Here is a 26608-nt window from a genome sequence, read left to right on the forward strand (position 1 = left end):
GTAGTGACGTCATCCCCTATAGTACATAATAGTCGATCAAAAAGCCGACGGCATATCTGTCTTAAGCTATATTATTTTATCTCTTTTCGTGTCTCCAGAACCTGTAAATATAACATCAGTTTTTATTTTCGCAGTTTCTCTTCCAACTGCTTAAGTCGAGTGGAGACTTTTATGTGTTACTTTGCACTAACTTCCACGTGTGATGTTTATCTTACACATGCGGATACATGCGCACATGAACAAAACCGTGAGAAAGCCGGTTAAGGTGTTTACATGCCGCACAAAATCGGGGTAATGAGCAAAAAACTACCTGTGCCAATCGATTTTTACTTACGTTTATGGCCTTTCCCCGATTAAAGAAAACCGTTTATTAAGCATAATCGGCGTAAGACTGTGCATGTAAACGCACTCACTGACGAGTGGAAAAACTGTTAAGCGGCGACTTTCAGCATGGAAAAAAAATGCTAGTTGCTGGCTTTTTTGAAAAACGCTGCGCTTCCATTGGAAACAATAGAAAGCATACACCCGCCGCGTGCATAAAAACTTTGGTGTACATGCCCCCTAAATGCCTAGTTGCTCCCACATCATTGGCTGATTAGATATTTGAGTTAATAGTTAATAGCAATGTTAACTACAGACCTGCTGCCAAACCTCCCTTCACATAGTTGTGATCCATGATTGCCGTCTCCCCCGTCTTTAGGAAACCAAAACATTTGTTATTTTTAACAAGGTATTTAATCCAGAGTTCAGTTTAGCCACTAGTTAGACCATTAAACAAACAGAGACCAGAAGTTAAGATCCGCCTAGAAGCGTAACCGCGACAATGCACATGCATCCCAAATGTGAAAGTAATTTTCTTGTGATTTACTGTTTTCTACTTAAAATCATCCATTACATAATGTAAAGAACATTCTGTGAAAATAAAACCTTGATTTCTTTAATGTTGACCGAGTAAGGTCATGTCAAAGAAGGAAATTAATGTGAAATGAAACTTTAGATTAAATTAAATTATGAGACTTTAGCCTGTATTTCACAGACAGGGCCACATATGACAAGTCAAAAAGTGCAATTTTATTGTAAAATATTGTAAAGTATATCTGTGTAATCATAAAATATTATGTTTAAGGATTTTATTTTTTGTATTTTTTTTTTTTATTTTATTTTTGTGTCTTCTGTGTTTGTCCAATTTTGTTTTTGTCTTTGTGTGTGTACACATCCAACTGATAACCCCTATGCCAAAAATAATACCACTGTATTTTTTAACAGAGTTAAAGTTTTGGCAACCAGCCAGATATTGCATAGTCTGAAAAATGTCTCTGTTAGATTTACTTAATCTCGCTCCACAATAGTAAATACCAAACAATGCATCGCTACAGCAGTGAAGAGCAGTTCCACAGTAATGGAAAGTTTAGCTGGTCTTTATTTCTGTGTGTTTTTTGTGAGAGCATGAATGACTAATATAACACCACCCATGGATGGCTGCTAAGAGCTCTCCATAAGCACAAAAACAGTTAGATGAAGGCAATTTGAAATAGTGCTAAACCAGCAGAGCCGATGACTGGGAGCTTACTCAGACTGTGTGATACTGTAATTCTACAACAGTTTCAGTTTTATTTCAGTTTTAGCTGCAAATAGACCCCACCACCATAGTTCTAAAATCTTATTAGCCTTTTCAAATTTGGTAAGGAAATTTATTTAAGTTTTTTTTTATGTTTTCTGTCCCTTTTTTAAACATGAGAGGCCATGGTTACTACGAGGGGTGTCACGGTTCTCCAAATCCTCGGTTTGATGACATTTTCAATTCTAAGGTCACGAATCGATTCGATTCTCGATTTTTCAATTTTTTTAAAGACAAAAAATGATAGGCCATTATTGATTACTATTATTATTATTATAGTTTCACATTAACATGCACACTGCGTGCTTTACCTCGCATAGGGGTTTGTGGGCTTCACTTTACGCGAGAGGTCTTGTAGAGAGAGGATTCTTCTTGCACGCACATGGACTTAATGCGTGCATCTTGGACTTCTAGCATCTGAAATTAAACCAACGCGTCATAAGCAGCTGCTCTTCTCTCTTTCTCACATTCACGCGCTCTCACATCTATCCGAAGTATAAAAATAAACTAAAGTAATAATCCTTAAGTATTTAGTTTTATGCGTTTCATGCGAGCTGAGGCAAACTATCCCTTTTGCTTAAAATATAACCCGCTGCATCTTGGCGGCTCTCTCGCGCACGTGCAGAGAGCTGCGCTCTGTCCGAAGTCAGATCAGTAGGTAGTAATCCTGTTTATGATATGCATTTCAAGGAGTTGTAGCAATACATCCCTCATGTTTAAAATATAAATCGCGGTCCGCTGGATCAATGTTTTTAAAGGCACCTCTGAGAGGTTTATTTTCCCCCGCTTGGCAAGCCGACCGGACTTGACATGGGGGCGTGGCAGCATCGATGATCCCATTTTTTAATTCGAAGTTCGAGGTTGTGACTTAATTTCGATCAATTTCAATTTAAAATCGAAATCGTGACACCCTTAGTTACTACTGTATGTGTTTTCTGTAAATAATAGTAGCTCAGACATTAGCACCTTTCACACATGCAGTCCAGAAAAATACTGTTAAAGGTGCTGTATAATGTGTTATGTAATAAAATATACATAACTATGTTTTCAGTGGTGTAAAGACCTTACATAATGTAATAAACCGTTATGTTCTTATTACTTAGAATGAGGCATTTCTATCTACATACACCCCTTACATTGAAGTTGCCATTTTGAACCACCATGTTTCTAGTTGCCCCAAACGGACAAACTTTCGTCACGTTGTCTCAGGCGACGACATGTTTGTCCTGTGGCGGCTACCATAGCTTCTCTGTGTTTCAAAGGGGAGCAGCAGTGTTCAAACACAGACTGAAAAAAAGATGGACGACACGACATCGCCTCCTTCTATTGTATTGAATTGAAGCAAAAAATGTCCAACAATTGAACCACACCAATAACTAGCAAAATGAAACTTATCACAAAAATGAACAATTGAGCATATAATCAGGTGATAGCAACTACCTTAAAGGATCAAAATCATCTTACGGACATTTTTAGTGGAAGTGTAAATAATTTTTAATTTAAAGCAGAGTCCCATTCGTTTGAATGGAGAGGGTGGGGTTTATGACTTGTACTGCAGCCAGCCACCAGGGGGCGATCAAAGAGCCAGAGGCTTCACTTTTCAAGACAAATGAGGCACACCCGTGTTCAAATTGAGGTGGGGGGCTGGGGGAGTACTGGACCTATGAGCCTTGAGGGACCCCTTATAAAGCACAAAAATATCAATAAGGGGGTCCCCTGGTTTTTATTAAAATTAAAATACTACATGAATTAAAAATTCTCATGCTGCGCTGCCAATTTCACAATAAAATAATTCAAAAGATTTCTGTCTCAAATAAATGTAAACTCTTAAGTGTGCTTCACGCTGTTTTCTGGAGGAATTGACAGACGAGTTAATGTCTCTGCATATGGATTATTTTCACCTCATTTATGGTAAGAATCTTTAGTAATCTATATGCTTTTAAAAAATTATTCTCAAACTATTATTTCACACCAGTAGTGAGGCTACCCATTCAGATTGACGGCTGGTCCACCCAGTCAGAAAAAACACAAAATATCTTATTGGGAAAGCAGAAGAAATGACGCATAAATGATGATAAATCATAATCTCTTTAATACTAATCGCTCAAATACGCATCATTCAGAAATAAATAACTATTAGGCTTGTCGTGATAGTCGGTGAAACGGTGATTACCGGTGCTTCAGCCTCTCGCCGGTTAGATCACTTGCCCACCGGGACACCGTCTTTTATCGTCGTTTTGATATTTTCTTGTAATTAAATAATTGAGTTTCGTTAGAGAGAGCAAACAACTGAATGTGTCTGCTGCATCATGTCACAGAGCAGCGGGTGTCAGATTTCATTTGTTCCTCTCAGAGTGTGCAAGGCGAGCAGACTGACCAGACGATGGCAGAGCCACGTGCTTACTCGTTTTTGTTATAATATACATATATGATGTTTAATGTAAGCGAGATCGCTTTTGTTGTTGTGTTTTTCATCAAGAAAAATAATGAACCCAACATTTAAGCAGCGCTTTATAGAGAAGTAGCCAGTTGCTCTGCTTGGGACTGGCGGGTTCTTTGAGAATTACCTGCCCACATTGACTCAAGTACTTAATTAAACCAGCTGTTGCACTCGCATTGCACGCAAATTCATACGCGTTTTAACGCAGCATACACAAGCGCTGCATTTAAACAGTTGCTTAATTCAAAAGTGAAAGTAAAATGTGCACGTCTGCATGCGCATTTATAAGCCCCTCCCACACAGTGATACTGGTATCACCTGGTTTGTCACGTGCTGATTAACCGGTGGGAAAGTTCTGTCACCGCAGCAACCCTACTATTTATAGAAAGTTTAGCATTTGGAAATGTTTATAAACCTTGCAAATGTTAACATGCAAGCGATTTTAATCAATTTGAGCGCAATATGATGTTATAGTGAGCTGTTTTCTGTATGCACAGACGCACACAAATACTCAACTGGACGCACAGTCATAAGCGCATGCAAGGAGATGCGCGTTTGAAAAAGCACGCAAAGACAAAATGATCTCGAAATACCCCAGTCTTGACACGTAATCTCATAAAAATAATCAGTTTTGTCTTAAAGTAAGAGCAAACAGTTCAGAAAGAAATCAGATGTGTGTGTTAGTAGTCTTAAAGTGGGAGTGCCTGAGTGCCCTCAAAAAATCTGCTTATGTTTGTGTCATTATATTAATTAAACAACAGAAGGCAAAAGGAAAATCACTTTTGTAGCTTAAAAATATTTAATATATTTAATTTGTACAATGAAGAAGACAGTGTTATTATTCATTTGGTTCTATTTCTGTACTAAATACTACCGTTCGATTATTCTTTATTTGTAGCTTTGTTCTTTTCTATTTTTATATGCTTATCATTTCTTAATTTGTTCTTATTTTATTTTCCTACCACCAGTTTTGCTGATCCGAAAATGATTTGATCCATGACTCAAAAAACATAATGTAATCCATTTAACCACTCCTATAGTGTAAAATTATGTAATTTAAGAGTAGGCATTGAGGTCCACCCCATTTTAACACGGTCCACTTAGTTTAAAATTTCTGGCCTCGCCACTGTTTCACATTAATTTGAGGGGTAAAAATGGTTTGAGTTAAGGGTAACTTGGGGTTTCTTTGATTAAAACCAGGATCAGATGATTGTTGATCCAGGATCAAATCTTACTTTGTGAAATTACACGGACCATGAGGAGGGCGGATTAGCTAGGGAACCTCTTATAAGCTTTGACATAATTCGAAAACTGGGGCGCAGTGAACGTTGGAACGGTGGTTGCAATTCACAACGTCCCAGCTAGATGCCCCTTAAATCTACACACTGCACCTTTAATTTACCACTACAGTAAGAGATCATGTGTGAACAGGAATTCTGGAAATTTAAAAAGATGGGGAAGGTTTTTAACTTAACGCAGAATAACGTAAATTCTTTCCTTCGAGGAAAACCTTTGAAAAGATATGAGGATGTTAAAATAACGAATGAATCTACATTCATTTAACTGTAAAGGCTACACCCCATAATAATGGCGTATACATATCAGTGAGAAAACAGGATAGGTATAGTGCCCACAATGACCAATTATGACATCAGTACATATGACATCAATCTTATAGAGTGGACATTATGACACTAGAAAAACAGAGGATGAGTTTGATCCATGAGTCAATGTGCTGTGAAGAAAGCCACAGCAAGTGTGAACAGACTGCTTTCGTGTGTGTGTGTGTGTGCGTGTGTGTGTGTGTGTGTGTGTGTGTGTGTGTGAGGCTCTCCACCACACTTTTCACACTACCACCCCCACAGCCAAAGATGCTTGGAGGCGCTATGGTTTTTCTGTCACCACCAGGCACTGAACTGTTACTGTACATACTAAAAAAAACAATTAGATTTTATTTTAAAAGCAGGTTAGAACTATGAAACCACTCCTAAACTCTTTATCTATCAACACATCTTAATAACTCTAGGGATCAGTGGTGTCTTAGTAAATCTATTAAAAACCATTCAAAGCAAGTAAAGTGACCACCTCTAAATAACTGCAGAGACCAACACAATGACTGACTGTATCCTATCTATATCAAACTCACCACATGAAAGAACAAGCATGTTTAAGGTATAAACAGGCTATCATTGACTTCAATTACTTTAAAATATATTATTTGCTCCTTTAAAAATTGACCAAATTTTACCAGTCATCAGGCTGTTTAAATGCTTATAAGAAGAATACAGAAAAGCTGCACAATATAAAAAATACTCACTGTGCAAATTGGGCCCATTTATCCTGACAGGCAAGTAACCATAATAACCACTACATGTTCAGTATATCAGTTTTATCCCAAGAATCAGACTGTTACGTACCATTACAAATATGTACTATGATATTAATGTAAAAATCAGATGGACTGAATGATTACCAAAAAAAAAAGAAAACACAGTAACGTTACTGCTATACAATATGGTACTGAAAAATCTAAATATACATATTTTACATATTTTAAAAGGCAGTTTCTACATTTTTTAAATGTTAATGTTTAATCTTTAAAACCAAAACATTACCGTACTTGTAGACTTTACTAGTGTAATAAAACCCAGAAAAAGACTACTTATGTATGATTAACTTTACCTTCTCTGTTAATAGTTCTTCATCTGTCAGTCTGTCATCAGGTTGGTGGATTCAGACGCACGAGCTGTCAGCATGCGTTCTGGATTGTGCATCATTGGGTCCGTTCGGCAGCACCGGGGGCTTGTGATGATGTGTTTGATATCATGAGATGATCCTTGTTCATGTGATTTGATGTATTTGATATCATTAAATCATCAAGCCTGTTCATCTCATTCACGCGCAACGAAGCTCCTCGCGCACACCTCGCTCTGTTTTCTCACGCGCACATACAAGTTTCACCACGCGACACAAACTCTTCTTCTACTACGACAGACAAAGTAAAAATGTTGTTGCCTTTGTACAATTTTTTTTTAAAAACTTAAAAAATATCAATAAAATATAAGAAAATAAAAAACATCAGTTATATCATCAGGTAAAACATCACAATTTCGGTAAATTACAAAAAAATGAAACAAATAAAAAACTACGTATCAGAAAAACACACGGGCAAGCAAGCTCGGAATTACATAGGCTAACGTATCTCATAAATGACATAGAAGTCAAACATTAAAGGCACAGCCCACAAGAAAAGATGCAGAGATAAAATGATTAGCTCGATCTATTGACTTCTACTATTGACCGCTGGGTGTCGCTATAGGAGAGCGATTGAGCTCACATGTTAACAAAATTGTACAGTCAGTGCACACAAACTTCACCCACACACACCTTTCTTCAGCAACATACACTTTTATTAAAAACATACTAGGAAGAAATCATTCAGCTATTAAAATTGTGTACATCAGCGTTGTAGTTGTTTCCACTGTCTGATATCTCCACTAATTTATAAAAAAATTCCCATGCGCTCAATGTCTTCATACTCAGCAGCAAATACTGGTAAGAGCTGCTGCTGCCTGCTGTACCTCTGATGTTTTCAATGCCTCAGAAATGATGTTTTCTCCTTAGCCAGAGAACAAAGGTGGGAACAATGGTATAATTCATAGTGGGGAAGAAAATGATACATCTTCTCAAACGCCCCGGGCCAGCTTATTAAGATTTATGAAGACAGAGCGAATCAAGATCAGGCTTTAGTTTTCGTGTACACACTGTTGTGAGAATTCATTTATAGCAGGCAAACACTGGAGACATGTCCTCCATCCACATCACAGGACAAAAATACACTCTTAAAAATAAAGGTGCTTCACGATGCCATAGAAGAACTATTTGTGGCTTAATAGTTCCATAAAGAACCTTTAACCTTTAAATAATTTTTTTTAGATTATTAAAAGATAAGAAATACTATCACTGAATGGTTCTTTAAGGAATAAAAATGGAATCATTTTTAAAAGTGTGGGCTACCTATCACTCTTTAGTGAAGCCATGGTTGGGTCAGATCCATACCTGACATAACAAGTTCCTCACATTTGGGTAACCTCAGTATACATAAGTGCATCCAGATAAGAAACCAAAACAGTTTTTAATGCAGAAAAGTATCATTAGATTTCTTACCAAAGAAATTAATCACATGACATGCAGGTGTTACTTAAAAAAGTAAAATTCCTTAACACCTACTAGAAGTTCAATAGAGGAGCTGCTGTAGGTTGTCATGGAGATACTGCAGGCATCCACATCCTCTGAATTCCCAATGCAATATTTCACCCGTACATTAGCCAAAATACACACATATCTCTAAAAGATGGCATATTTGGATGTGCATAAAAATGTCTCCCATCTATTTTCACACACGTTTAACCATATCTATGGGAAATCCCACCTGTGGGACCCAAAAGCGTTGGAAGACCTAAATGATAAAGTGATTTGCATGCAGGGTGTTCATTGCATCATCGGCACCGCAGTAGCTACGTGATTCAGTGTTTCCAGACGCCTGCAGGAAGTGACACATATAGCCAGTGCTGGCCTGACAGTGACCCCTCCGTCTGCTAAAACACAAGGGGGACTCAAATCAAGACTTGCCGTCCAGGGTAAACTTACAACCTGCCTGATGGAAATATAAAACATCTCACTGCCCAGCGATAAAGTATAATGCTGATCTAAGAGAATTTAAGAATGAGTGAATATCACTTTGCCCTCCATGACAATATGGTGACATATTGTTTTCAATTATATGGAAAATTGCCTGTTAAGTCATGGCAATAAAACATCAGGGAATCGCTGCATCTGTGTGTAAGACAGCGCAAAATTATGCGAGACAGGGAACGGGTGGGTGTGCTGTAAGTGGGTGCTGTTCAGCTCAGTATGGTTCTCTCTTTACCAGCTGCCGACGGTGCACTCAGTCTTTAACTGTCAGGTCGTACTCTGTTAAACGCTTCCTTTTTTGTAAGTTGCTTTGGATAAAAGCATCTGCTGACCTGTAAACAGGTCACATCCGAGTCACCGGCAGTGACCAAGCACTGAAAGAAATACACATTAATATGAAATAATTCACAAACGTCAGATTCTGGGCTTTCAATCCTCTTTCAGAAATGTGTCAGCAGAAATGTTGTCGTGTTACATAAGCAGCCCTCTGCCAGCTTTACTGACACATTGTAATGAGACTGAAAGAGAGAGAGATAGAGATAGAGAGAGAGAGAGAGAGAGAGAGAGAGAGAGAGAGAGAGAGAGAGAGAGAGAGAGAGAGAGAGAGAGAACAAGGGTAAGTGGGGGAATCAAAAGATAGTAAGAATGGAAAGAGAAATAATAGGTAATTAAGCAATATTTATAAACAATACATTGAATACTGAATATGACTGAATAATTAGAGGGGGGATGATGGATTATTGAAGGAGTGAATGATGGTTAGATACTATTCTAAAAATCAAATAGAAATTATAGTACAGTGTGATCTTCTAAATAAAGCATCTTCTTATAAAAGCATTTGCTTACTTCACCCTCATAAAGACTTATATCTCACTATATATAATCATGTATTAGTATCCCAGGGGCCAATAAAAAAGCTCAAGTTGAACCACTTACTCTACAAGCCAGACATCTTTAACCTTACTCACTTAAAGAAAATGAACTCGCAAATGGGCGACTGGAATGAAAAATTAATCGGGCAGTTTGGCAAATGCTGGGTAATAGGAGAGGGGCCTGATGGGTAATTGGAAGGAGAGAGTGATGGGTAATGGCAAAATGGGTGTGGGGGGTAACTGAAAAAGGAAGAATGGATATGAAGGGTAATTGTAAGTTGCAAAAAATGACTTTTTTACTTAGTATTTTTGTCTTGTTTTCAGTACAAATATCTAAAAATTCTTGAATCAAGATGTATTTTCTTGATAAGCAAAATCACCTAAGAAAACAAGTTTAGTTTTTAGACAAAAACTATCAAAGTTAAGTGAATTTGTGCTTACATTTTTTTCTTGAATTAAGCCTTTAAGAAAAACGTAAACGTATTTTTAGATTTTTTTCTTACCCCATTGGCAGATATTTTTGCTTGTTTTAGGCACAAATTCAATTAATTTTTTTTGTCTAAAAACTAAACTTAGTTTCTTGGGTCATTTTGCTCATCAAGAAAATACATCTTGATTTAAGTTTAGATATTTGTACTAAAAACAAGACAAAAATACTAAGTAAGAAAGTCATTTTTTGCAGTGTATGGGGAAAAGGTGGCAACACTTGTTCTGCAGAAACACCATAAAAATAAGGGTGCTTAAAACAGCACGTTTAAACATATTTAACTTGTTTAATATTGATGACAGCAAAATCCCCTGGTGTGTTTTAGTAACATGATAGACCTCTGATAGGATTTGATATGTTTTAGCTTTGAAGCTATGCCAGAGTTTGAACCAAAAAAAGTTGAGTAAACGTAAAATTTCAAATCAACCCATCGCACACAAATTTTTGAGTAAACTCTTCTAACAAGGACCAAACTTAAAAAATGTTGTTAACACCACAAGTTGTCACAACATAAATATTTATGTTTATCAAACTAACTAATAAGAAGGTGATGTAGTTCAGCTAACTAAATTTACTGAGTAATGGAAACTTAAAAGTTAGTACAAAGTAGTTTTCTCAACTAAGATTACTACTGTCCAACAACACCATTCCAGCATTTATCCATAAAGTTATCCACACACAATTTAGTATATCCAGTTCAGCTAACCCCACAGAAAGGTCTCCTGGCTTAGCCCTTGCTTGAAGCAGAGACCTTTTTTGCTGTGAGGCAACAATGATGTGCACTAACCTACTGTGCCGTCCTCTCTGAACACACAGTTCTCAATCATGGTAACAATGAACAAACATAATTCTTTCAAAATAACTCTAAATACAACATATAACTAAGATTAACAACACAACATAAATAAAGCCATCAAACCTTAAAACAGTCATCTTTTTTAGTAAATATTAACCAAAGAAGTGAACATGTCGCAATGCATGCTGGGAACCATTCAGACCATTATGGTTTTTATACTTGCTTGTTCAGATTACTCAGTTTGGCAAGTTGGGTAAACGAGTTGGACAAAACGTACATATCTAAGTCCAGTCAACAAAATAATATTTCTTACCTGGATGATTATGCTTATTTCATTCAGTAAACACATAATAATAAATTGAACCCTTCAAATCTTTATTCAATTTACTTAATTATCTTTGTTGAAAGAACAATTTTGAAGTTGGATTTTTTACAGTAACTTCCTTTTCTAAAAGCTTAATATTGTAGCTATAAGATACCCCAAAAGACTCAATTAACAAGAAAAGGTAACATATCAGCAACATGTCTTATAAATCAGCCATAGAGATTCCCTATGCTGATCTTAGCAGCTATTCAATACAGCTACACGAAGGGATGCACCATAAGGGAGGCCGCATGCCGAAAGGTTTGAGAACCATTCCTGTAACACACCATGTGTCTAAAACCTACAGTATAAAATATGATTCTAAATGTTAAGAAAAAAACTTATTTTGAACAGTAAAGTTTTTATTTTACATTATAAGTTTGTGTGTTTTCTGAGAATTTAACCCATGACTGTAGCATTGAGCTACAGAAACACAAGTGATAACTTGCACTGCAAAAAAATGACTTTCTTACTTAGTATTTTTGTTTGTTTTCAGTACAGATATCTAAAAATTCTTGAATCAAGATGTATTTTCTTTATAAGCAAAATGACCTAAGAAAATATGTTTAGTTTTTAGACAAAAAATATCAAAGTTAAATGAATTTGTGCTTAAAACAAGCAAAAATATCTTCCAATGGTGTGAGAAATCTTTTCTTGAATTAAGCCTTCAATTTTTTTTCTAACCCCATGTTTGTTTTAAGCACAAATTCACTTAAATGTGATATTTTTGTCTAAAAATAAACTTATTTTCTTGGGTCATTTTGCTCATCAAGGAAATACATCTTGATTTAAGGATTTTTAGATATTTGTACTGAAAACAAGACAAAAAAACTAAGTACGAAAGTAATTTTTTTGCAGTGTGTATGTTAAGTGATCTTCTTTAAACCTTTTTAAAGACTTTGGGCCAACAAATAGTGTACTATGCTCCTGACAGTGTCTTTCTGCATAGATTTAATTGTTAATGAGGATTGCAGGGGGAGGGGAGACAGTAGTTGGTGTTCTGCAAAAAAAAAAACATCCAAGAGGAACAAACCCCATTCAGTCTCTGTAATCCAACTCTAAAAGCTGTCTTTCCCTTAGAGGCCCTGCATAGAACAGTTGGGGCTTGATTTTGGACTAGATTGCACTTCTTTTAAACTGAACGCAGAGAGGAGTCATATTGCACATTTGCACATACACAAAACACAAGCTGCCCCATTCCGTAAATCTCAGATCCACTACCTTAAAGCTACTGACAAAAAACTCAGATTACCTAATATCCATATGCCTTTATTTGGGTGTTGGGTTACAGGGGTGATAGGCTTTCAAACTCACACATGAGAAAGAGAGAGAATAGTATGGAGTGGAGACTGACTCCCACTGGCCCTATGCATGCAATACAGTATTGATGTTTAATGACGGCACATCTGCTTTTTCCCTCTGTGTAATCAAAGGCACTCTCAGTCTGTCTCTAAGTATTGAGGGATGGCTCTTTCATAAAGAGCAAAATCGTGTTTATCTTTAAGCGTCAAGATGTGGTCACACTAGACTTTGAGCATGCAAGTATTTGTTGAAGGTATGTGAAGCTGTCGCATCACATGGCTAGTGCAAGATGAGAAGTTGTGGTTTAAAAGTACTTTTTTGAAGCAAAAATGACGCTTGTTTTGCTAGATAAGACTCTTATGCATTGATCTTATGCGACCGTTTAGAGCTATTTGAAGCTGCATTGAAACTGCAATTACTGCATTGGAACTGTGAACTGTTGATGTCCACTATAGACAGCTTTAGCAGTAACAACATAAACAAGCGGCTTTCGTGGTCAACACGTAACTTACGGTAAACTCTGCCAAGAATAAATAACAACAAAGTCCTTTTAAAGTAGTTTATTTACAGTACAGGCCAAAAGTTTGGACACACTTGACTAAAATGTTAACTATGATTTTAAAAATCTTTTAATCTGAAGGTATATGGTTAAATGCATGAAATTACGTTTGCAGGAAAAACGTCTCGGTTACGTATGTAACCCACGTTCCTTGAAGGACGAATTGGGAACTCGCTTAGAGAGACCAATCTGCTTCGTTTACTACTAAAACGCCAATAAACCTGGCATTGAGATATTTGCATAATGCTGGCGCTGCCCCGTCAGGTGCGTATATAAGCAGCAGGTGCAAATAGGGAAATTAGCTTCATTTCGCTGAGAAAGAAGGAAAGTGTGAGTGCCCGTAAACAGCAGGGAGCAGCCCTGTGGTGACGGGACGTGACGTCTCCGTTCCCTTCCTTCAGGGAACGTGGGTTACTTACATAACCGAGACGTTCCCTTTCAGTCGGTCACTACGACGTCACGTCATGACCGACAAATTGGGAATCCCTACCAAAACGCCACTGGGGCTGACCTCTTCCAGTGTCTGCATAAAGCCCTCCGGTTCCACTTAAGATATGGAGAATAGGATTTAAGGCAGAAGGCCGGGCACTAGATGTTCCTTTTACCCCACAGTAGTGCCAGCAACTGGGAAGCGCCCTATCTGAGCTGGATAGAAACGCTGCGGAAGCCACCGCCCCGTTAAGGGCTGATGGTGAGCGAAAGTCATCCGTAGTTAAAGGTAAAAGACAGCCATGGCTGTATAAGCAAAGCAGTGCTCTGCTGAGGGAAACGTGGGCTAGTAGGATTAACGCCAAGGAAAAATACTCACAAAGCAATCTGTTAGTGAGGAACCACGAGCGAGTGCCCAAGATGAGGCAACACTTCTAGTGGAGTGAGCTCTCAATTTAAATGGACATGGGGTGCCCTACAATCCAATGAGACATCCTCTGCCTAGTGACAGCTTTTCCTCTCTGCTGACCACCGTAACAATCAAAGAGCTGGTCTGAGGTCCTGAGGCTTTGTGTGAGATCCACGTAGAGGCGCAGTGGACATACGGGACATAATAAAGCCATGGTTGGGTCTGCCTCCTCTGGGGGCAGCACTGGCAAGCTCACCACCTGATCTCTGAAGGGAGTGGTGGGAACTTTGGGCACGTAGCCTGGTCTGGGTCTGAGTGTTACGCTCGAGACAGCAGGACCAAACTGAAGGCACGAATCGTCGATGGAGAATGCATGGAGGTCACCTACCCTCTTAACGGAGGCCAATGCGAGCAGGGTCAGAGTTTTTCATTGACAAAAACTTCAGACTCACAGACTGCAAAGGCTTGAACGGGGGTCCCTGCAGGGCTTTCAGCAGCACCATGGACAGATCCCAAGGAGGAATAGAGGGAGGGCGCGAAGGATGCAGCCTTCGTGCGCCTCTTAGAAATCTAATTATTAAATCATGCTGGCCAACCGATCTGCCGTTTATTAAAAGTGATGTGCAGATATAGCGGCGACGTCAACTTTACTGGTGGAGGGTGACAGCCTACCATCTAACCAGTGTTGAAGGTATGTAAGCACCACATTAATAGGGCATTCTCGGGGGTCTTCGCGTTGCATTCTCGGGTGCCGTAACGTATGGACACATGAAAGTACGCGTCATTCAGGTCTATAGCTGCAAACCAATCTTGGGGGCATATTGAATGAAATATCAGTTTTGGGGTTAACATTCTGAAGGATCGTTTTTGGAGAGTCCGGTTCAGAACGCGCAAATCCAAGATCGGTCGTAACCCACCGCCCTCTTTGGGAACTATGAAATATGGGCTGTAAAAGCCTGAGCTCATCTCGGCTGGAGGGACCGGCTCGATCACGTCCTTCGCCAGGAGGACATCGACTTCTGCACGCAGTACATGTGCATCGGACGCTTTCACTGTAGTGAAACAAATGCCCGAGAATTTCGTAGCCGAGGCGGATTCTCCACCCGGTCCTCCTCCGGGGGAAGGAGGGGTGCGTTCACCGTCTCCCGAAGAGTGATCTTATCTAATTCCAGGTCGCCCGTCTCAGGGCCGCTTAGATCCCTGTTTGTCACCATGGGAAGCGGGTCGAGCGGGCGGGGCGGGCTGTGGATGGCTGTTCCCCCTCCGTTGCCTGGATGACGTCCTGTGGGGCGGAGGCAGCAGCCGCAGGGCACCCTCGGCGAGGAGCAGACTGGGCAGCCGGCGCTGGTGGACGAGGGACTCCACCGACTCGCCGAAGAGGCCGGTCTGTGACACTGGAGCATCCAGGAACTTATTCTTGTCCGTTCCCATCATGTCAGCCAGACACAACCAAAGGTGTCGTTCTTGGACCACGAGTGTGGACATCGCACGACCAATCGCCTGCGCTGTCACTTTCATAGCGCGGAGAGCCAGATAAGTGGCAGCCCGGAGCTCCGAGAAGATGGGTGAGTCATGTCCTTCCTCGTGCAGATTCCGCAAGGCCTTCGCTTGGTGGACCTGCAGCAACGCCATTGCGTGCAGAGCCGAAGCCGCCTCTCCGCAAGCCTGGTGGGCAGCACCCGTTAAACCGGACGACTGTCTGCAAGCCCGGGAGGGAAGGGTTGGGCGGTCCTTCCAGGAGGCAGCGGTGGTCGGACACAACTGCATCGCGACCCCCCGCTCAACAGGAGGGATCCCCGTGTAACCCTTGGTGGCTCTGTTGGTGAGGGAGGTGAGGGGGGAGGTGCTGAATCTGCCGTAACCGGGTAGAGTACAGCGACTTTCATGTCCGTGACAGCTCCTCGTGCACCGGAAGAAAGGCACTGGTGGAGAGGGCTGTGAAGCCCGGGCAGCTCCGAAGAACCAGTCATCCAGGCGTACGGTTTGGGCTGAGGGGGGTTAACCAACTCTAACCCTACGGTCTCCGCCGCTCGAGTGAGCACACCACCATCTCCGGGTCAAACTCCCGCATCGCGACCCGACCAGAGGGAGGATGGACGACGAGTCAGCTTCAGAGAGAGGGGGCCCACCCTCGGCTGTTGCAGTCAAAGGGGATCCTAAGGAAGGCGCAACGGATTCAGCAGCCATCGTAGAACACGACGCTGCAGTCTCCATTGGCACCTCTACCGGCTGAGGACAGGAAGACTGAGAGCCGGAGGACGAATCCCCCGACCGGCTCAGCACAGTTAAGTGCAGATCATCCTTATAGAGAGCTTCACAGCCGCACTGTGGCGGCGTTCAGCACTCACCGGACGAGGACGCCGTTCCCAGAGAAACGACAGCCGTCTGCGCAAATCCAAAAGGGACATCTCCTCGCAGTGAGAACATGCAAACGCAGCTTCCGCATGCTCGATGTCAAGCATGAGAGAGAACGCTTGTGACCGTCCTTCAGACCCATGTACTTGCTGCACCCAAGATCGAATGGACAAAAAGCCATCCTGAAAAGGATGCTGATCTCCGGATATACGAGAGAGTGGCTGTCTTTAACAAGACACAGAGCTCTCTCGTATCACTCTTTTAAGGAAATCACTCTTTGATGCTCAGTTGATGATGCGCACAGAGATCAGCAACTCACTCACTAAAACTCAAAACAAAAAAGCTGTAGAGTAGTGGAAACACTGCGGCATCTGCTGTGGTACTGCTAGTCCAACCAACTTCAGCAATCGTTTCCCCAAAGAGCAGAAAGTAGCTTCTCAGTAGCAGATACTGCCGGCTTTCGAAGCAAAAAGGCTAATTTTCCTATTTGCACCTGCTGCTTATACGCACCTGGCGGGCGGCGCCAGCATTATGCAAATATCTCAATGTCAAGTTCATTGCCGTTTTAGTAGTAAACGAAGCAGATTGGTCTCTCTAAGCGAGTTCCCAATTCGTCGGTCACGACGTGACGTCGTAGTGACCGACTGAAAGTGAACTATACCTGTGCCAAACAGATTAATTTCTGTTATTCGAAACTAAAATTTTATTTTAAAATATTATTTTTGAAATAGATGACTTGCACTGAATATTACAGAAAAAGCTGTCAATAAGAGCCCAGATAAAAGCCCAGTAAAACTTCAAGAAGCTTCTTGATAAAATGACATGAGTATGGTTTTGCAATTTCTAGGCAAAGGGTGACTTCACTTCAGATGATAAAATATAACAGAGTTGTGATTTATTTTGGATGCTTTTAGTCACAACATAATTTCCTCAGTTGCATTTGTGTTATGCCATAGTTTGGACGAGTTTATTATTATTCTGTTATGTGGAAAAATATATAAATAAAGAATGAGTGAGTGTGTCCAAACTTTTGGCCTGTACTGTATATAACAAGCAAAGATAGACAAGAACACATAGATTACATAGGAAACCAAAGCATTTGTTATTTTCAAAGAGGTATTTGTTCAAGAGTTCAGTGTAGCAACTAGTCAGACCATTAAATACTCTGCGTTCGGGCACATTTCCAAGCTCAGAGCCCTCTCCTCAGACAGCACGCCAAATACGTTTACTAATTTAATCTATCCAACTTATTTGTAAGTGTGAACTCGTGAATCACCTGAACAAAGAAAGACATAACCATCTTCAGATTTTTAAGTGTAATATTTCTTTAAGAGATTTTAAATGGAGTTGAAGGGGATGGATTTTTTAAAATAAAATTATAGATAATATATTTAGCTTTTTTGTTTGTAGGAAAAATCTGAAACTTTTCTGCAGTCTCATAGTACAGCAGATTTGTAGAGACAATTTTTCGGTTTTAAGATTTGTTTTACATACCTTATAAAAGTGTTTTTAGAGCAATGGTTCTCAACTCCAGTCCTCTGCCCCCCCCCCCCCCAGAATGTTTTAGATGTCTCCTTACATGACACACCTGACTCCTCCAGCCAGAATGTTTGAAACGTTTCCTTAATTAACACACAAGCCACACTTAATTTACAAGCTGATGAACCGAATCAGGTGTTTTATATATGGAGACATCTAAAATGTCCTGGGAGAGGCGCCCCGAGAACTGGAGTTGAGAAGCACTGTTTTAGAGGATTCGGTGCTTAAAGGCACAATATGTAAGATTTCTTGCATTAAAATATCCTAAAATCACTAGGAATAATTGACGATAGTTGAATTATTCGGAAATAATGCACACTGCATTTATCATTTTTTTTGCCTTTTAATCACATCACATGGAATAATTTTTTTGCCTTCTTTTTTTGCGGCTCGTGACTCCTCATCCGAGGGGCACTAATTCAAAATAAGTGTTCGGAGTATCACGTGTGTGGTTCCCTTTTCCAAAATATGTGTTCTGCATGTTGAGAGATCTTGTGTGCATCACGTTTTGTCAAAATAAGTGCCTACTGCACACACGTCAAAACCGTTTATGGTAAAAGAGACGCTCATGTTCACACAATTCATGCAAGAGACTCCCTTAACATTAAACTTTGATTCGCATGAGATTATGCGAGTATCTGGCATATGCGAGCGTCTCTTTTATCATAAACCCTTTAGACGCGTCTGCAGCAGGCACTTATTTTGGCAGCGCAGAACACATATTTTGAAAAAAAGGAGCCACACATGATGGGCTACATACATGATGTGACGAACTTCGTATCGAGCGCCCTCAAAAAAGAAGTCACTGGCCGCCACTGCACATGGTTACATATATTCAGATTAGATTTAATTTATTTTTCAAATGTTCGGTCGCCATGCTTTTATTATGGTTGACTTGTCGATAAATGTATTAAATAGACAAAACTTGACTCTTCTGTAGTTACATCGTGTACTAAGAAGGCCGATGGAAAATTAAAACTTGGTCCGTTGGTCTTAGTACACAATGTAACTACAGAAGAGTCAAGTTTTAAATAGGTAAAATATCAAAACTCTTTGGTTATTTTTTGTGCGATGCTAATGGTCTAATCAGATTCAATTGATTCTGCTAAGCTATGCTAAAAGTGGTACCGCCAGACCCGGAGATCAGCTGAATGGATTCCAAAACGGTAAAAATCAAATATTTAACTCTAGGGGAGCTGAAAAATGAGCATATTTTTTTAAAAAGTGGAGTGTTAAATACTTTGAGTATTCGGCAACTACTTTATAGGCAACTACTATATATTTTATGATCCCTTCCCTGATCAAACGCATGACCTTTGGGGTTACAGGAAAGCTGCATGTGATGTCTTTATTGATGTCTTTACCATGTTTTGACAGAAATCATATAAAAGACCATTAATACCCAACCACTCCAACCATCCATTTTACAGACACTCATTTAAAACAATGCAACTTAATTTCGTTGCCCCAGCGAACTAAAGCATAACGTTAAGATGTCTTAAGACGAGTGTAACCGAGCTGCATTTGGCAAGCAATGCCTTTGCCTTAAGCAGGCTTGCAATCTGCACACACACGCACATGCTTACATTTCATTCCACAACACATAAGGCAGTTGGTCTCGTTCATACCCGAACGATCAAGCTGATCTCTTCTTACTGGCAGGGTCTGTAAGAGTCTTAAATAATTCACCTCCAAGCCCCATAAATATTTAGTCTGCTGGTGAAAGATCAGCTCTATTGACTTAAATGCTCCAGACACTTAACTGCCTGCGTTTTGTGTGTGTGTGTGTGTGTATGGCATTAGTGGGGTTTAAATCTTTTTTGCTTATCATTTAAATGTCCTTCATCCTTCTCTCCCTCTGCTATCTCTCTCTTTTCAATCTACTGTACTTAACTGTTTTATTTTTTTCTAAAGGGTCGTCTGCGGCCACTTTCTCCCACACATGCCATCCAGGAATCAAAATTACTACTTGCCATAGGCCAAAAGCAAGTAAAGAAGCAAGTGGTTTTGGTAAAATAAGTTATATTTTCCTTATAGCATTCAAATGAGCTACATTTTGAAAATCGAATCACAAGAACAATAAACCCCATACTTTATTTTAGTGGTATATGGCATTCTAATTTTTGTGCTTGTTTTTTATAATAAAGAAAACATGTAATGACTCTCATGTCTCTGCATTTTTAATTTTTTAGATAAAATCAGTTAGCATCATTTGTTTTGTTCATTTTAAGTTATGCGACAACACACATTTGATATATTTCTGGGCCACTGAAACCAAGGAAAGTGGAGTGCAAGGTACAAAATATTGCTTCAGTGCAGATTACATACGATCTTTTCATTAGCTTTTCAGTAGTGGCACAGCTAATAAAAGCTTGTTTTAGTATGTGACTGAAAAGAAAAATACAGACTTTACATTCATTTGCCTGTATAACCAAGGGTTTGTAAATCGAATTGTTTTTAACCCATGGAATTCTGTGAAATGACAACAACACATTCAAAGTAAATATACTATTTTAATGTTCAAATAATGTTGTAAAATTATAGCATGCAAGCAATAGTGTGTTGTGGGACTATTTCAAGGTTCAACAAACTCTCTTACACAATGAATTCAGAATCTGCCATGGCTAGCAGCAAAATATCCACACCCTCAATTGGAAGTAGTGTGTTCTATAGACCGTTTCAGCAGTAACAACATAAAGAAGCGGCTGTCGCGGCCGCACGTAACTTCCGGTAAACTCCGTTAAGAATAAATAACAACAAAGTTCTTTAAACGTAGTTTATTTATATAACAAGCACAAAAAACAACACATAGATTATCTAGGAAACCAAAACATTTGTTATTTTCGACTAGGCATTTGTTCAAGAGATCAGTTTAGCAAATAGTCAGACCATTAAAAAAACGAAACCGGAAGTAAGGTTCGGATCTAGACGTGTATCACGTGCATCCGATGAAACTGTCTATAGATTATATTGTTAAATTCATTACTGTAAATTGATGCCAATTGTTCAGCTGACAAATTGTTTAAAAACATTTAGAAGATAAAATCATCAGAAGATTGTCAGAAGGACATTTATACAATGCTATCGTACATCCTTGTTTTCATACATGTAAAATTCAATATGGTACAGTATGTACAAGAACTAATAACTAAATAGTGCTTCTATCATTTTGGTTTCAGCTTCTAATATAAATTTTTTATGGTGGCAACCTTTGTCAACTGTATGTAAAAAGTATCCAGGCATCTTTTCCAAAGACTCATGGAAACCACTGTCATTACAATGCTATGGGGGACTCAATGTTTAAAAATCCTTGTTGATTCGTTTGGTTTATTTCTAAGTAGTTCTGTCTCTCTGTACTTCAATTTTGCCTTTTAATAGCTCAAGGTAAAGAGCAATCCAAAAAGCTTTTAGCTAAGCTGTTTTTTAGAGGTAAATCATTTCCTCAAGGTCAAACAATTATTAAAACTATGGTTGCGTCCAAATACCCACACTTGCGGTGAATGCACTTGAGCACTTGACTACTTACAGTACATGACATATTTCCTTTATTTGGCCCAAGTGTTTTAGTGGGTGTGAAGATCCCAAGCGTGCATGTAAAATTATTCACCTGATGGGACACACTTAGCAGGTGTAAAAATGTCAATCCAGGTAGTGTCTGCAATTTGCACAAAAATGTATTCGGGTTTTTTAGGCTGCTTAAAATATATATTTTTACATTTTTCTTTAAATAAAATGAACACATAAACGCTATGAAATTAACATTTGCTGAACCTTAAAAGGGACATAAAATCTGACTTTTTCCATGTTAAAGTGCTATGATTGGGTCCCCAGTTCTATCAATCTAGAAAATGCGAAAAATAACAACCCAGTAACTTAGTTTTGGTAAACCATTTTCTGCAAGCATGTAAAAAATAGGTCATTGAAATTTGGCTTCCCTTGTGATGTCAGAAGAGGATAATACCGCCCATTATGCTACGTACACACCAAACGCGGGGCATTGCGTTACTCGCTCTAGATTACTCCCGGGATTTAACTTCGTGTCATGCAAATTTTTGGCGCGTTTGAGGTTTTTTCTGACAACCCTTAGGAGATAAAGGTATTTATCCTAGAATAGCATAGTTTTTAGGCGTAAATGGGTTAATAAATTATCTATATGCTATTTTGAGCTAGAACTTCACATAAGTACTCTGGGGACACCAAAGATTTATTCGACATCTTAAAAAAGTCTTGTGAAATTTCCCCTTATTAACTAGCCTACAATTTAAAGTTTCTTGCGAGGTTTGGGCGCAAGTCTCACGATTTACATGCAGAACATGATGCATGATGGGATATACTATACCACCCTGAATCGGTATTCCAGGTAGTGTGGGTTTAGTGTGGCCAAGACCATAAGTGTGGCTATTTGGACTAGCCTAAGCCTAGTGCCAAAGCTAGTTTGTATGTAGATGATCTGAGAAGAAAGCCGCAAAGATTAAACTTTCAGACCCAAAGAGATATTTCTAAAAGTGAAGGCTCATCTACACCTTTCTACAATGCCTCATTCAAACACACTCCCACATATCTTCATCTCTGTGTGGGAAGGTCTGCACAACACCGCCCCAAATGTATACGGAAAGAAGGCATAACTTTTATTCTCGCCGTAGTATTAATGCCACCGCCGCCTTGTCAAGAAGACGCTGTGTTTTGGAAAGGGGCGTAAAAATTCGAAATAAATCAAAACGAAACTACAAAAATGTAGGCTATAACAGTTCATAAATGTAATAAAAAAAGTTATTTACTGTTATAAAAAAATGTATCGAAAAAGATTAAAAGCACTGTTTATATTTTTACATGTAAAATAATCTAATTTAAATGCAGTACATATACAGAAATATTGCGTTTTTTATGTTAAATTAGCTATGCTGCCCTCCGACAAGATGTCCATTTCACTAATGGCCCCAAGTCAGTTTGAGACCACTGCTTTAGACAAAATACACAAAATTATGTTCTTTTCAGCAATGTTATATAACCAGGGTTCCCACACCTTAGTTAACTTCAAATTCAAGTACCTTTCAAGGACTTTCCAGGTCCAATAGCCTCAAATTCAAGGACTAAATGTGGGGACACATTTCAAATGAGAGCAAGGTTACATCGTGTTATCTTTTAAGATACTGTGTGTATCAATGTGTATATCAAATTCAACCAATGATGAGGCTTAACGACAAAGACAGGGTTTCAAGGATTTCAAGGACCCGTGGGAACCCTGTATAACCCCTTTAACACCTCATATAGCCTTTGCTTTGTCTATGGAAAATACTAAAATTGTAAAGACTTTTTTGTTGTTATAAGACTTCAGAAACTCCAGAAGTCATATGGACCACAATTAAAATAAAACTGCAGCTGACATTTTCAAAAATTTCCTAGCAAGCCAATATGTTGTTTTTGTACAATCTACTCTCAATGGTTAGTATTTCATTCAGAATTTAAATAAAAAGAACAGATAAAGGAAAGAAATTTTACATTTGGAATAAAGCACAAACACACAAAGACTTGTTTTTCCAGCTTTAATGTTTACACATCCATCTTAACACGGCTTCAGAAGCCAAACTCAGATTGTCAGAAGCATCATATTCAAAGCCCCTAAACAGATTTTGAAAAGTAACCTAAATTCAAGAGTTAAATAAATATATCAAATAATAAATTTAATGGAACAAGATGTGATTTCTATTACAGCATTCAATATTTATCCAGTTTTAGACCCAAAAAGCCCAACCCTTCACAAAATAAATCTATTTGTCTTCACAGTCTTAGAACAGATTATTACTATATGTACAGCAGCACTTCCTATTACTTATATACAGTATACAGCAAATTGGAAGAAATCACTTCATTCTTGTCATTTTTATTGTATTACACATTAAGAGGTCATAACACATTGGTCTGTCTTCATATTATGTATTCAGAGCTTTCTAACGCAGAAAAGACGAAAAAAATGTATGTTGGTTTTTAATTTTTTACCCAGAAGTATCTTGTTTCTGTTCATGAAAAATGCACTGACTTTTTGACCGTAAATGTGACAATAAATATTGGTCAGCAATTGTTGGTAAACTGTCGTTAAGGTGCGCAGTGCTTTGGACAATATTTGCTAACAAAATAAATAGTTATTCATAACATATTACACAGTGGGTCTCCAACCCTATTTCTGGAGGGCACCCATCCTGCAGATCTCAGTTCCAACCCCAATCAAACACACCTGAACCTGCAAATCAAGTTGTTCAGTGCAGAGCTCTGACAATGGACGTCCGAAAAGCTTGTTTGTGAAATAAATTGAGTTGACAAGCTGTTATTGTTTTATTAATAGTCAAAAAATGCATTGATTTATAATATTTATATATCACACCAATATAGGTAGTATTTTTATGTAGTTCTATTAACTGTTTTTTGACAAATAAAATCCATGGGAAGATTAATGTGGTCAGATGTGCCTTGTTAACACTGCCTCCAACAACTTTGAAGCTTTAAAATGCATTACACTGTGTAGTATGTAAGCTTATATTTTGTTTTTATGCATGGTTATAATGAACAATTGACTGTGTGCTGTGTGTATATATATATATATATAGCCTGTTTGATTTATAAATATACAAAGAACAAGATTTTTAAAAAAGACTTGTAAGGCACGTTTAATTTATTGTAAATTATAATAATACCCCTGGCTCAGTGTTGTTTTCTTTTTAAAAGAAAACATGGGAGATGCCATCTTCATCACTTTCAATTATTATCCATTTTAATATTACAAGTTATTAATACATTAATTTATTGCATTTAATTAACCAGCAAAATCACAGTGAGTGCCAAAACCCTCCAACCCCACGTTTTATGCAGCAATATGCACTATGTACCGCCATCTTGTTTAATAGTCTCCCTAATTAACAATAATGGATGAATCTGCATTAAGAAAATGAAATTTACCATTAAAAGGCTTTTTGTTGTTTGTTATGTGTTGCTTAAATTATCTTCAGCCTGTCCTCAACCCATTTTCTATCCCCTAATGTACTAATTTAATAAGAAATAACCCACTATAAATGCATTGATGAACAAAGTGATTTGATTCGCATGTAGTGCTAATAGTCAATCTTATTTTGTAAACATCTTAAAACTTTCATCAATTTCATCACATTCTGCTGCAATTCTATGGGGCTTGCAGTAACTTCAAGAACCTCTTTAGAGGCTCCATGATTTGCCATTGGAGTGAATGGAGTTTACGCAACTCTCCCCTAAAGTGCTCGGGTTCAGTGATACCTAAAAATTAGAGGCAGGTGCGTTGGAACTAAATATGCAGGGCAGGTACCCTCCAGAAACAATGTTGGAGACCCATGTACTACACAAATTTAATTAATCACCGCCTGAATTTTAGGCAAATAATTTGGTAGAACATGGGTGTGACTTTTTCAAAATAATGATTAAAAAAGAGATAAAGCATACATCCTTATCAAGTCAATTCGAGACCACTTGAAAAGAATATTCCGTCTCAGGCAGATTCTAGACCACCATATGAGAATAATTTACAAGTCAAGCTAGTTATTACGTAACGGTATACATCAGAATTGCATACCACTCTATATTGCCGAAAAAACACTATTGTTTTTTAAAATACAGTATGGCTTTTAAAAAACATATACCAGTGATATCTCTTATCAAATGATATATGAAAAATGTGTCCTTGACTTAGGATAATGACCAGTGGCGGCTCGTGACTGCACTTCCGAGGATGCGCTAATTCAAAATAAGTGTTCGGATTGTCACGTGCGTGGTTCCCTTTTCCAAAATATGTGTCATGCGTGTGCATCACATGTTTTGTCAAAATAAGTGCCTGCTGGAGACACGTCAAAACTGTTTATGATCAAAGAGCCGCTCACGTTCCCTAAATACACGCAAGACACTTCCTAAACAGTAAACTCTGATTACGCATGAGATTGTGTGAGTATCTGGCACACGCGAGCGTCTCCTTTCAAGTTCAAGGCAGCAGGCACTTATTTTGGCATGACACGCGATGCACACACGATCTCCCAAAGTGCAAAACACATATTTTGAAATGACGAACCACACACGACAAGCTACATACATGTTGTGACTTCGCATCGTGCGCTTCAAAAAAAGACGTCACCGGCGCCACTGATAATGACATAAACTCTTTAGGACAAAGAGGAGTGGACTTACATTAGAAAAATCCTTATTGCCGAAACATTTGAGTGAAAGCAGTTATATATATTTTCTCCAAAAATATGTTCCTTTGCAAATGTGTTGAAGAATTGCCAATACATCAGTATTAACATAACACATTTAATATGTTCTAGAGGCAATGCTATTTAGAGGTATTTAGTTTCTATTTGGTTGCGTAAATAAAAGTAATGCAGTGTTTTTGCAGGTGTTTTTAGGTACAAAGTGGCATAGACAGCTGAACAATCCACTTTTACAGTCACACCTTTAAATTCCTAACTATGAATATGGTTTTACATTCCTCTGGTGTGACACTTTGTATCACTGTGCCATTCCTACAAAGTGAAGCTTTGGTCTCCAACCATTAGTGCGTAATTTCTAAAACACAAAAAATAAGTTTTTTCCATTTGTCATCTTTTAAGATATATCTAAGTGTCACTGCAAACACATTCCATTGGTTATGCCAGTGTAAATTATAGAAATAAGAAGTTTGATGCCAGTAGTGTTGTCAAACATAAAAAACTAGCTTCAAAACGAATTCAGA

At 38.6% G+C, this 26608-nt stretch overlaps 1 protein-coding gene across 1 annotated transcript in view; it reads right to left on the minus strand.

Moving 5' to 3' along the window:
* rin1b (Ras and Rab interactor 1b) overlaps positions 1-7289 on the minus strand; it is a 42167-nt gene extending 34878 nt beyond the window's left edge. Inside the window, exon 1 of the mRNA XM_055195315.2 lies at positions 6741-7289. The gene's annotated coding sequence lies outside the window, so the exon portion shown is untranslated. The remainder of the gene's footprint in view (positions 1-6740) is intronic.
* Between the last annotated feature and the right edge of the window lie 19319 nt (positions 7290-26608).

The sequence above is a fragment of the Misgurnus anguillicaudatus genome, chromosome 21, assembly GCF_027580225.2.
Source record: "Misgurnus anguillicaudatus chromosome 21, ASM2758022v2, whole genome shotgun sequence".
NCBI lineage: Eukaryota > Metazoa > Chordata > Actinopteri > Cypriniformes > Cobitidae > Misgurnus > Misgurnus anguillicaudatus.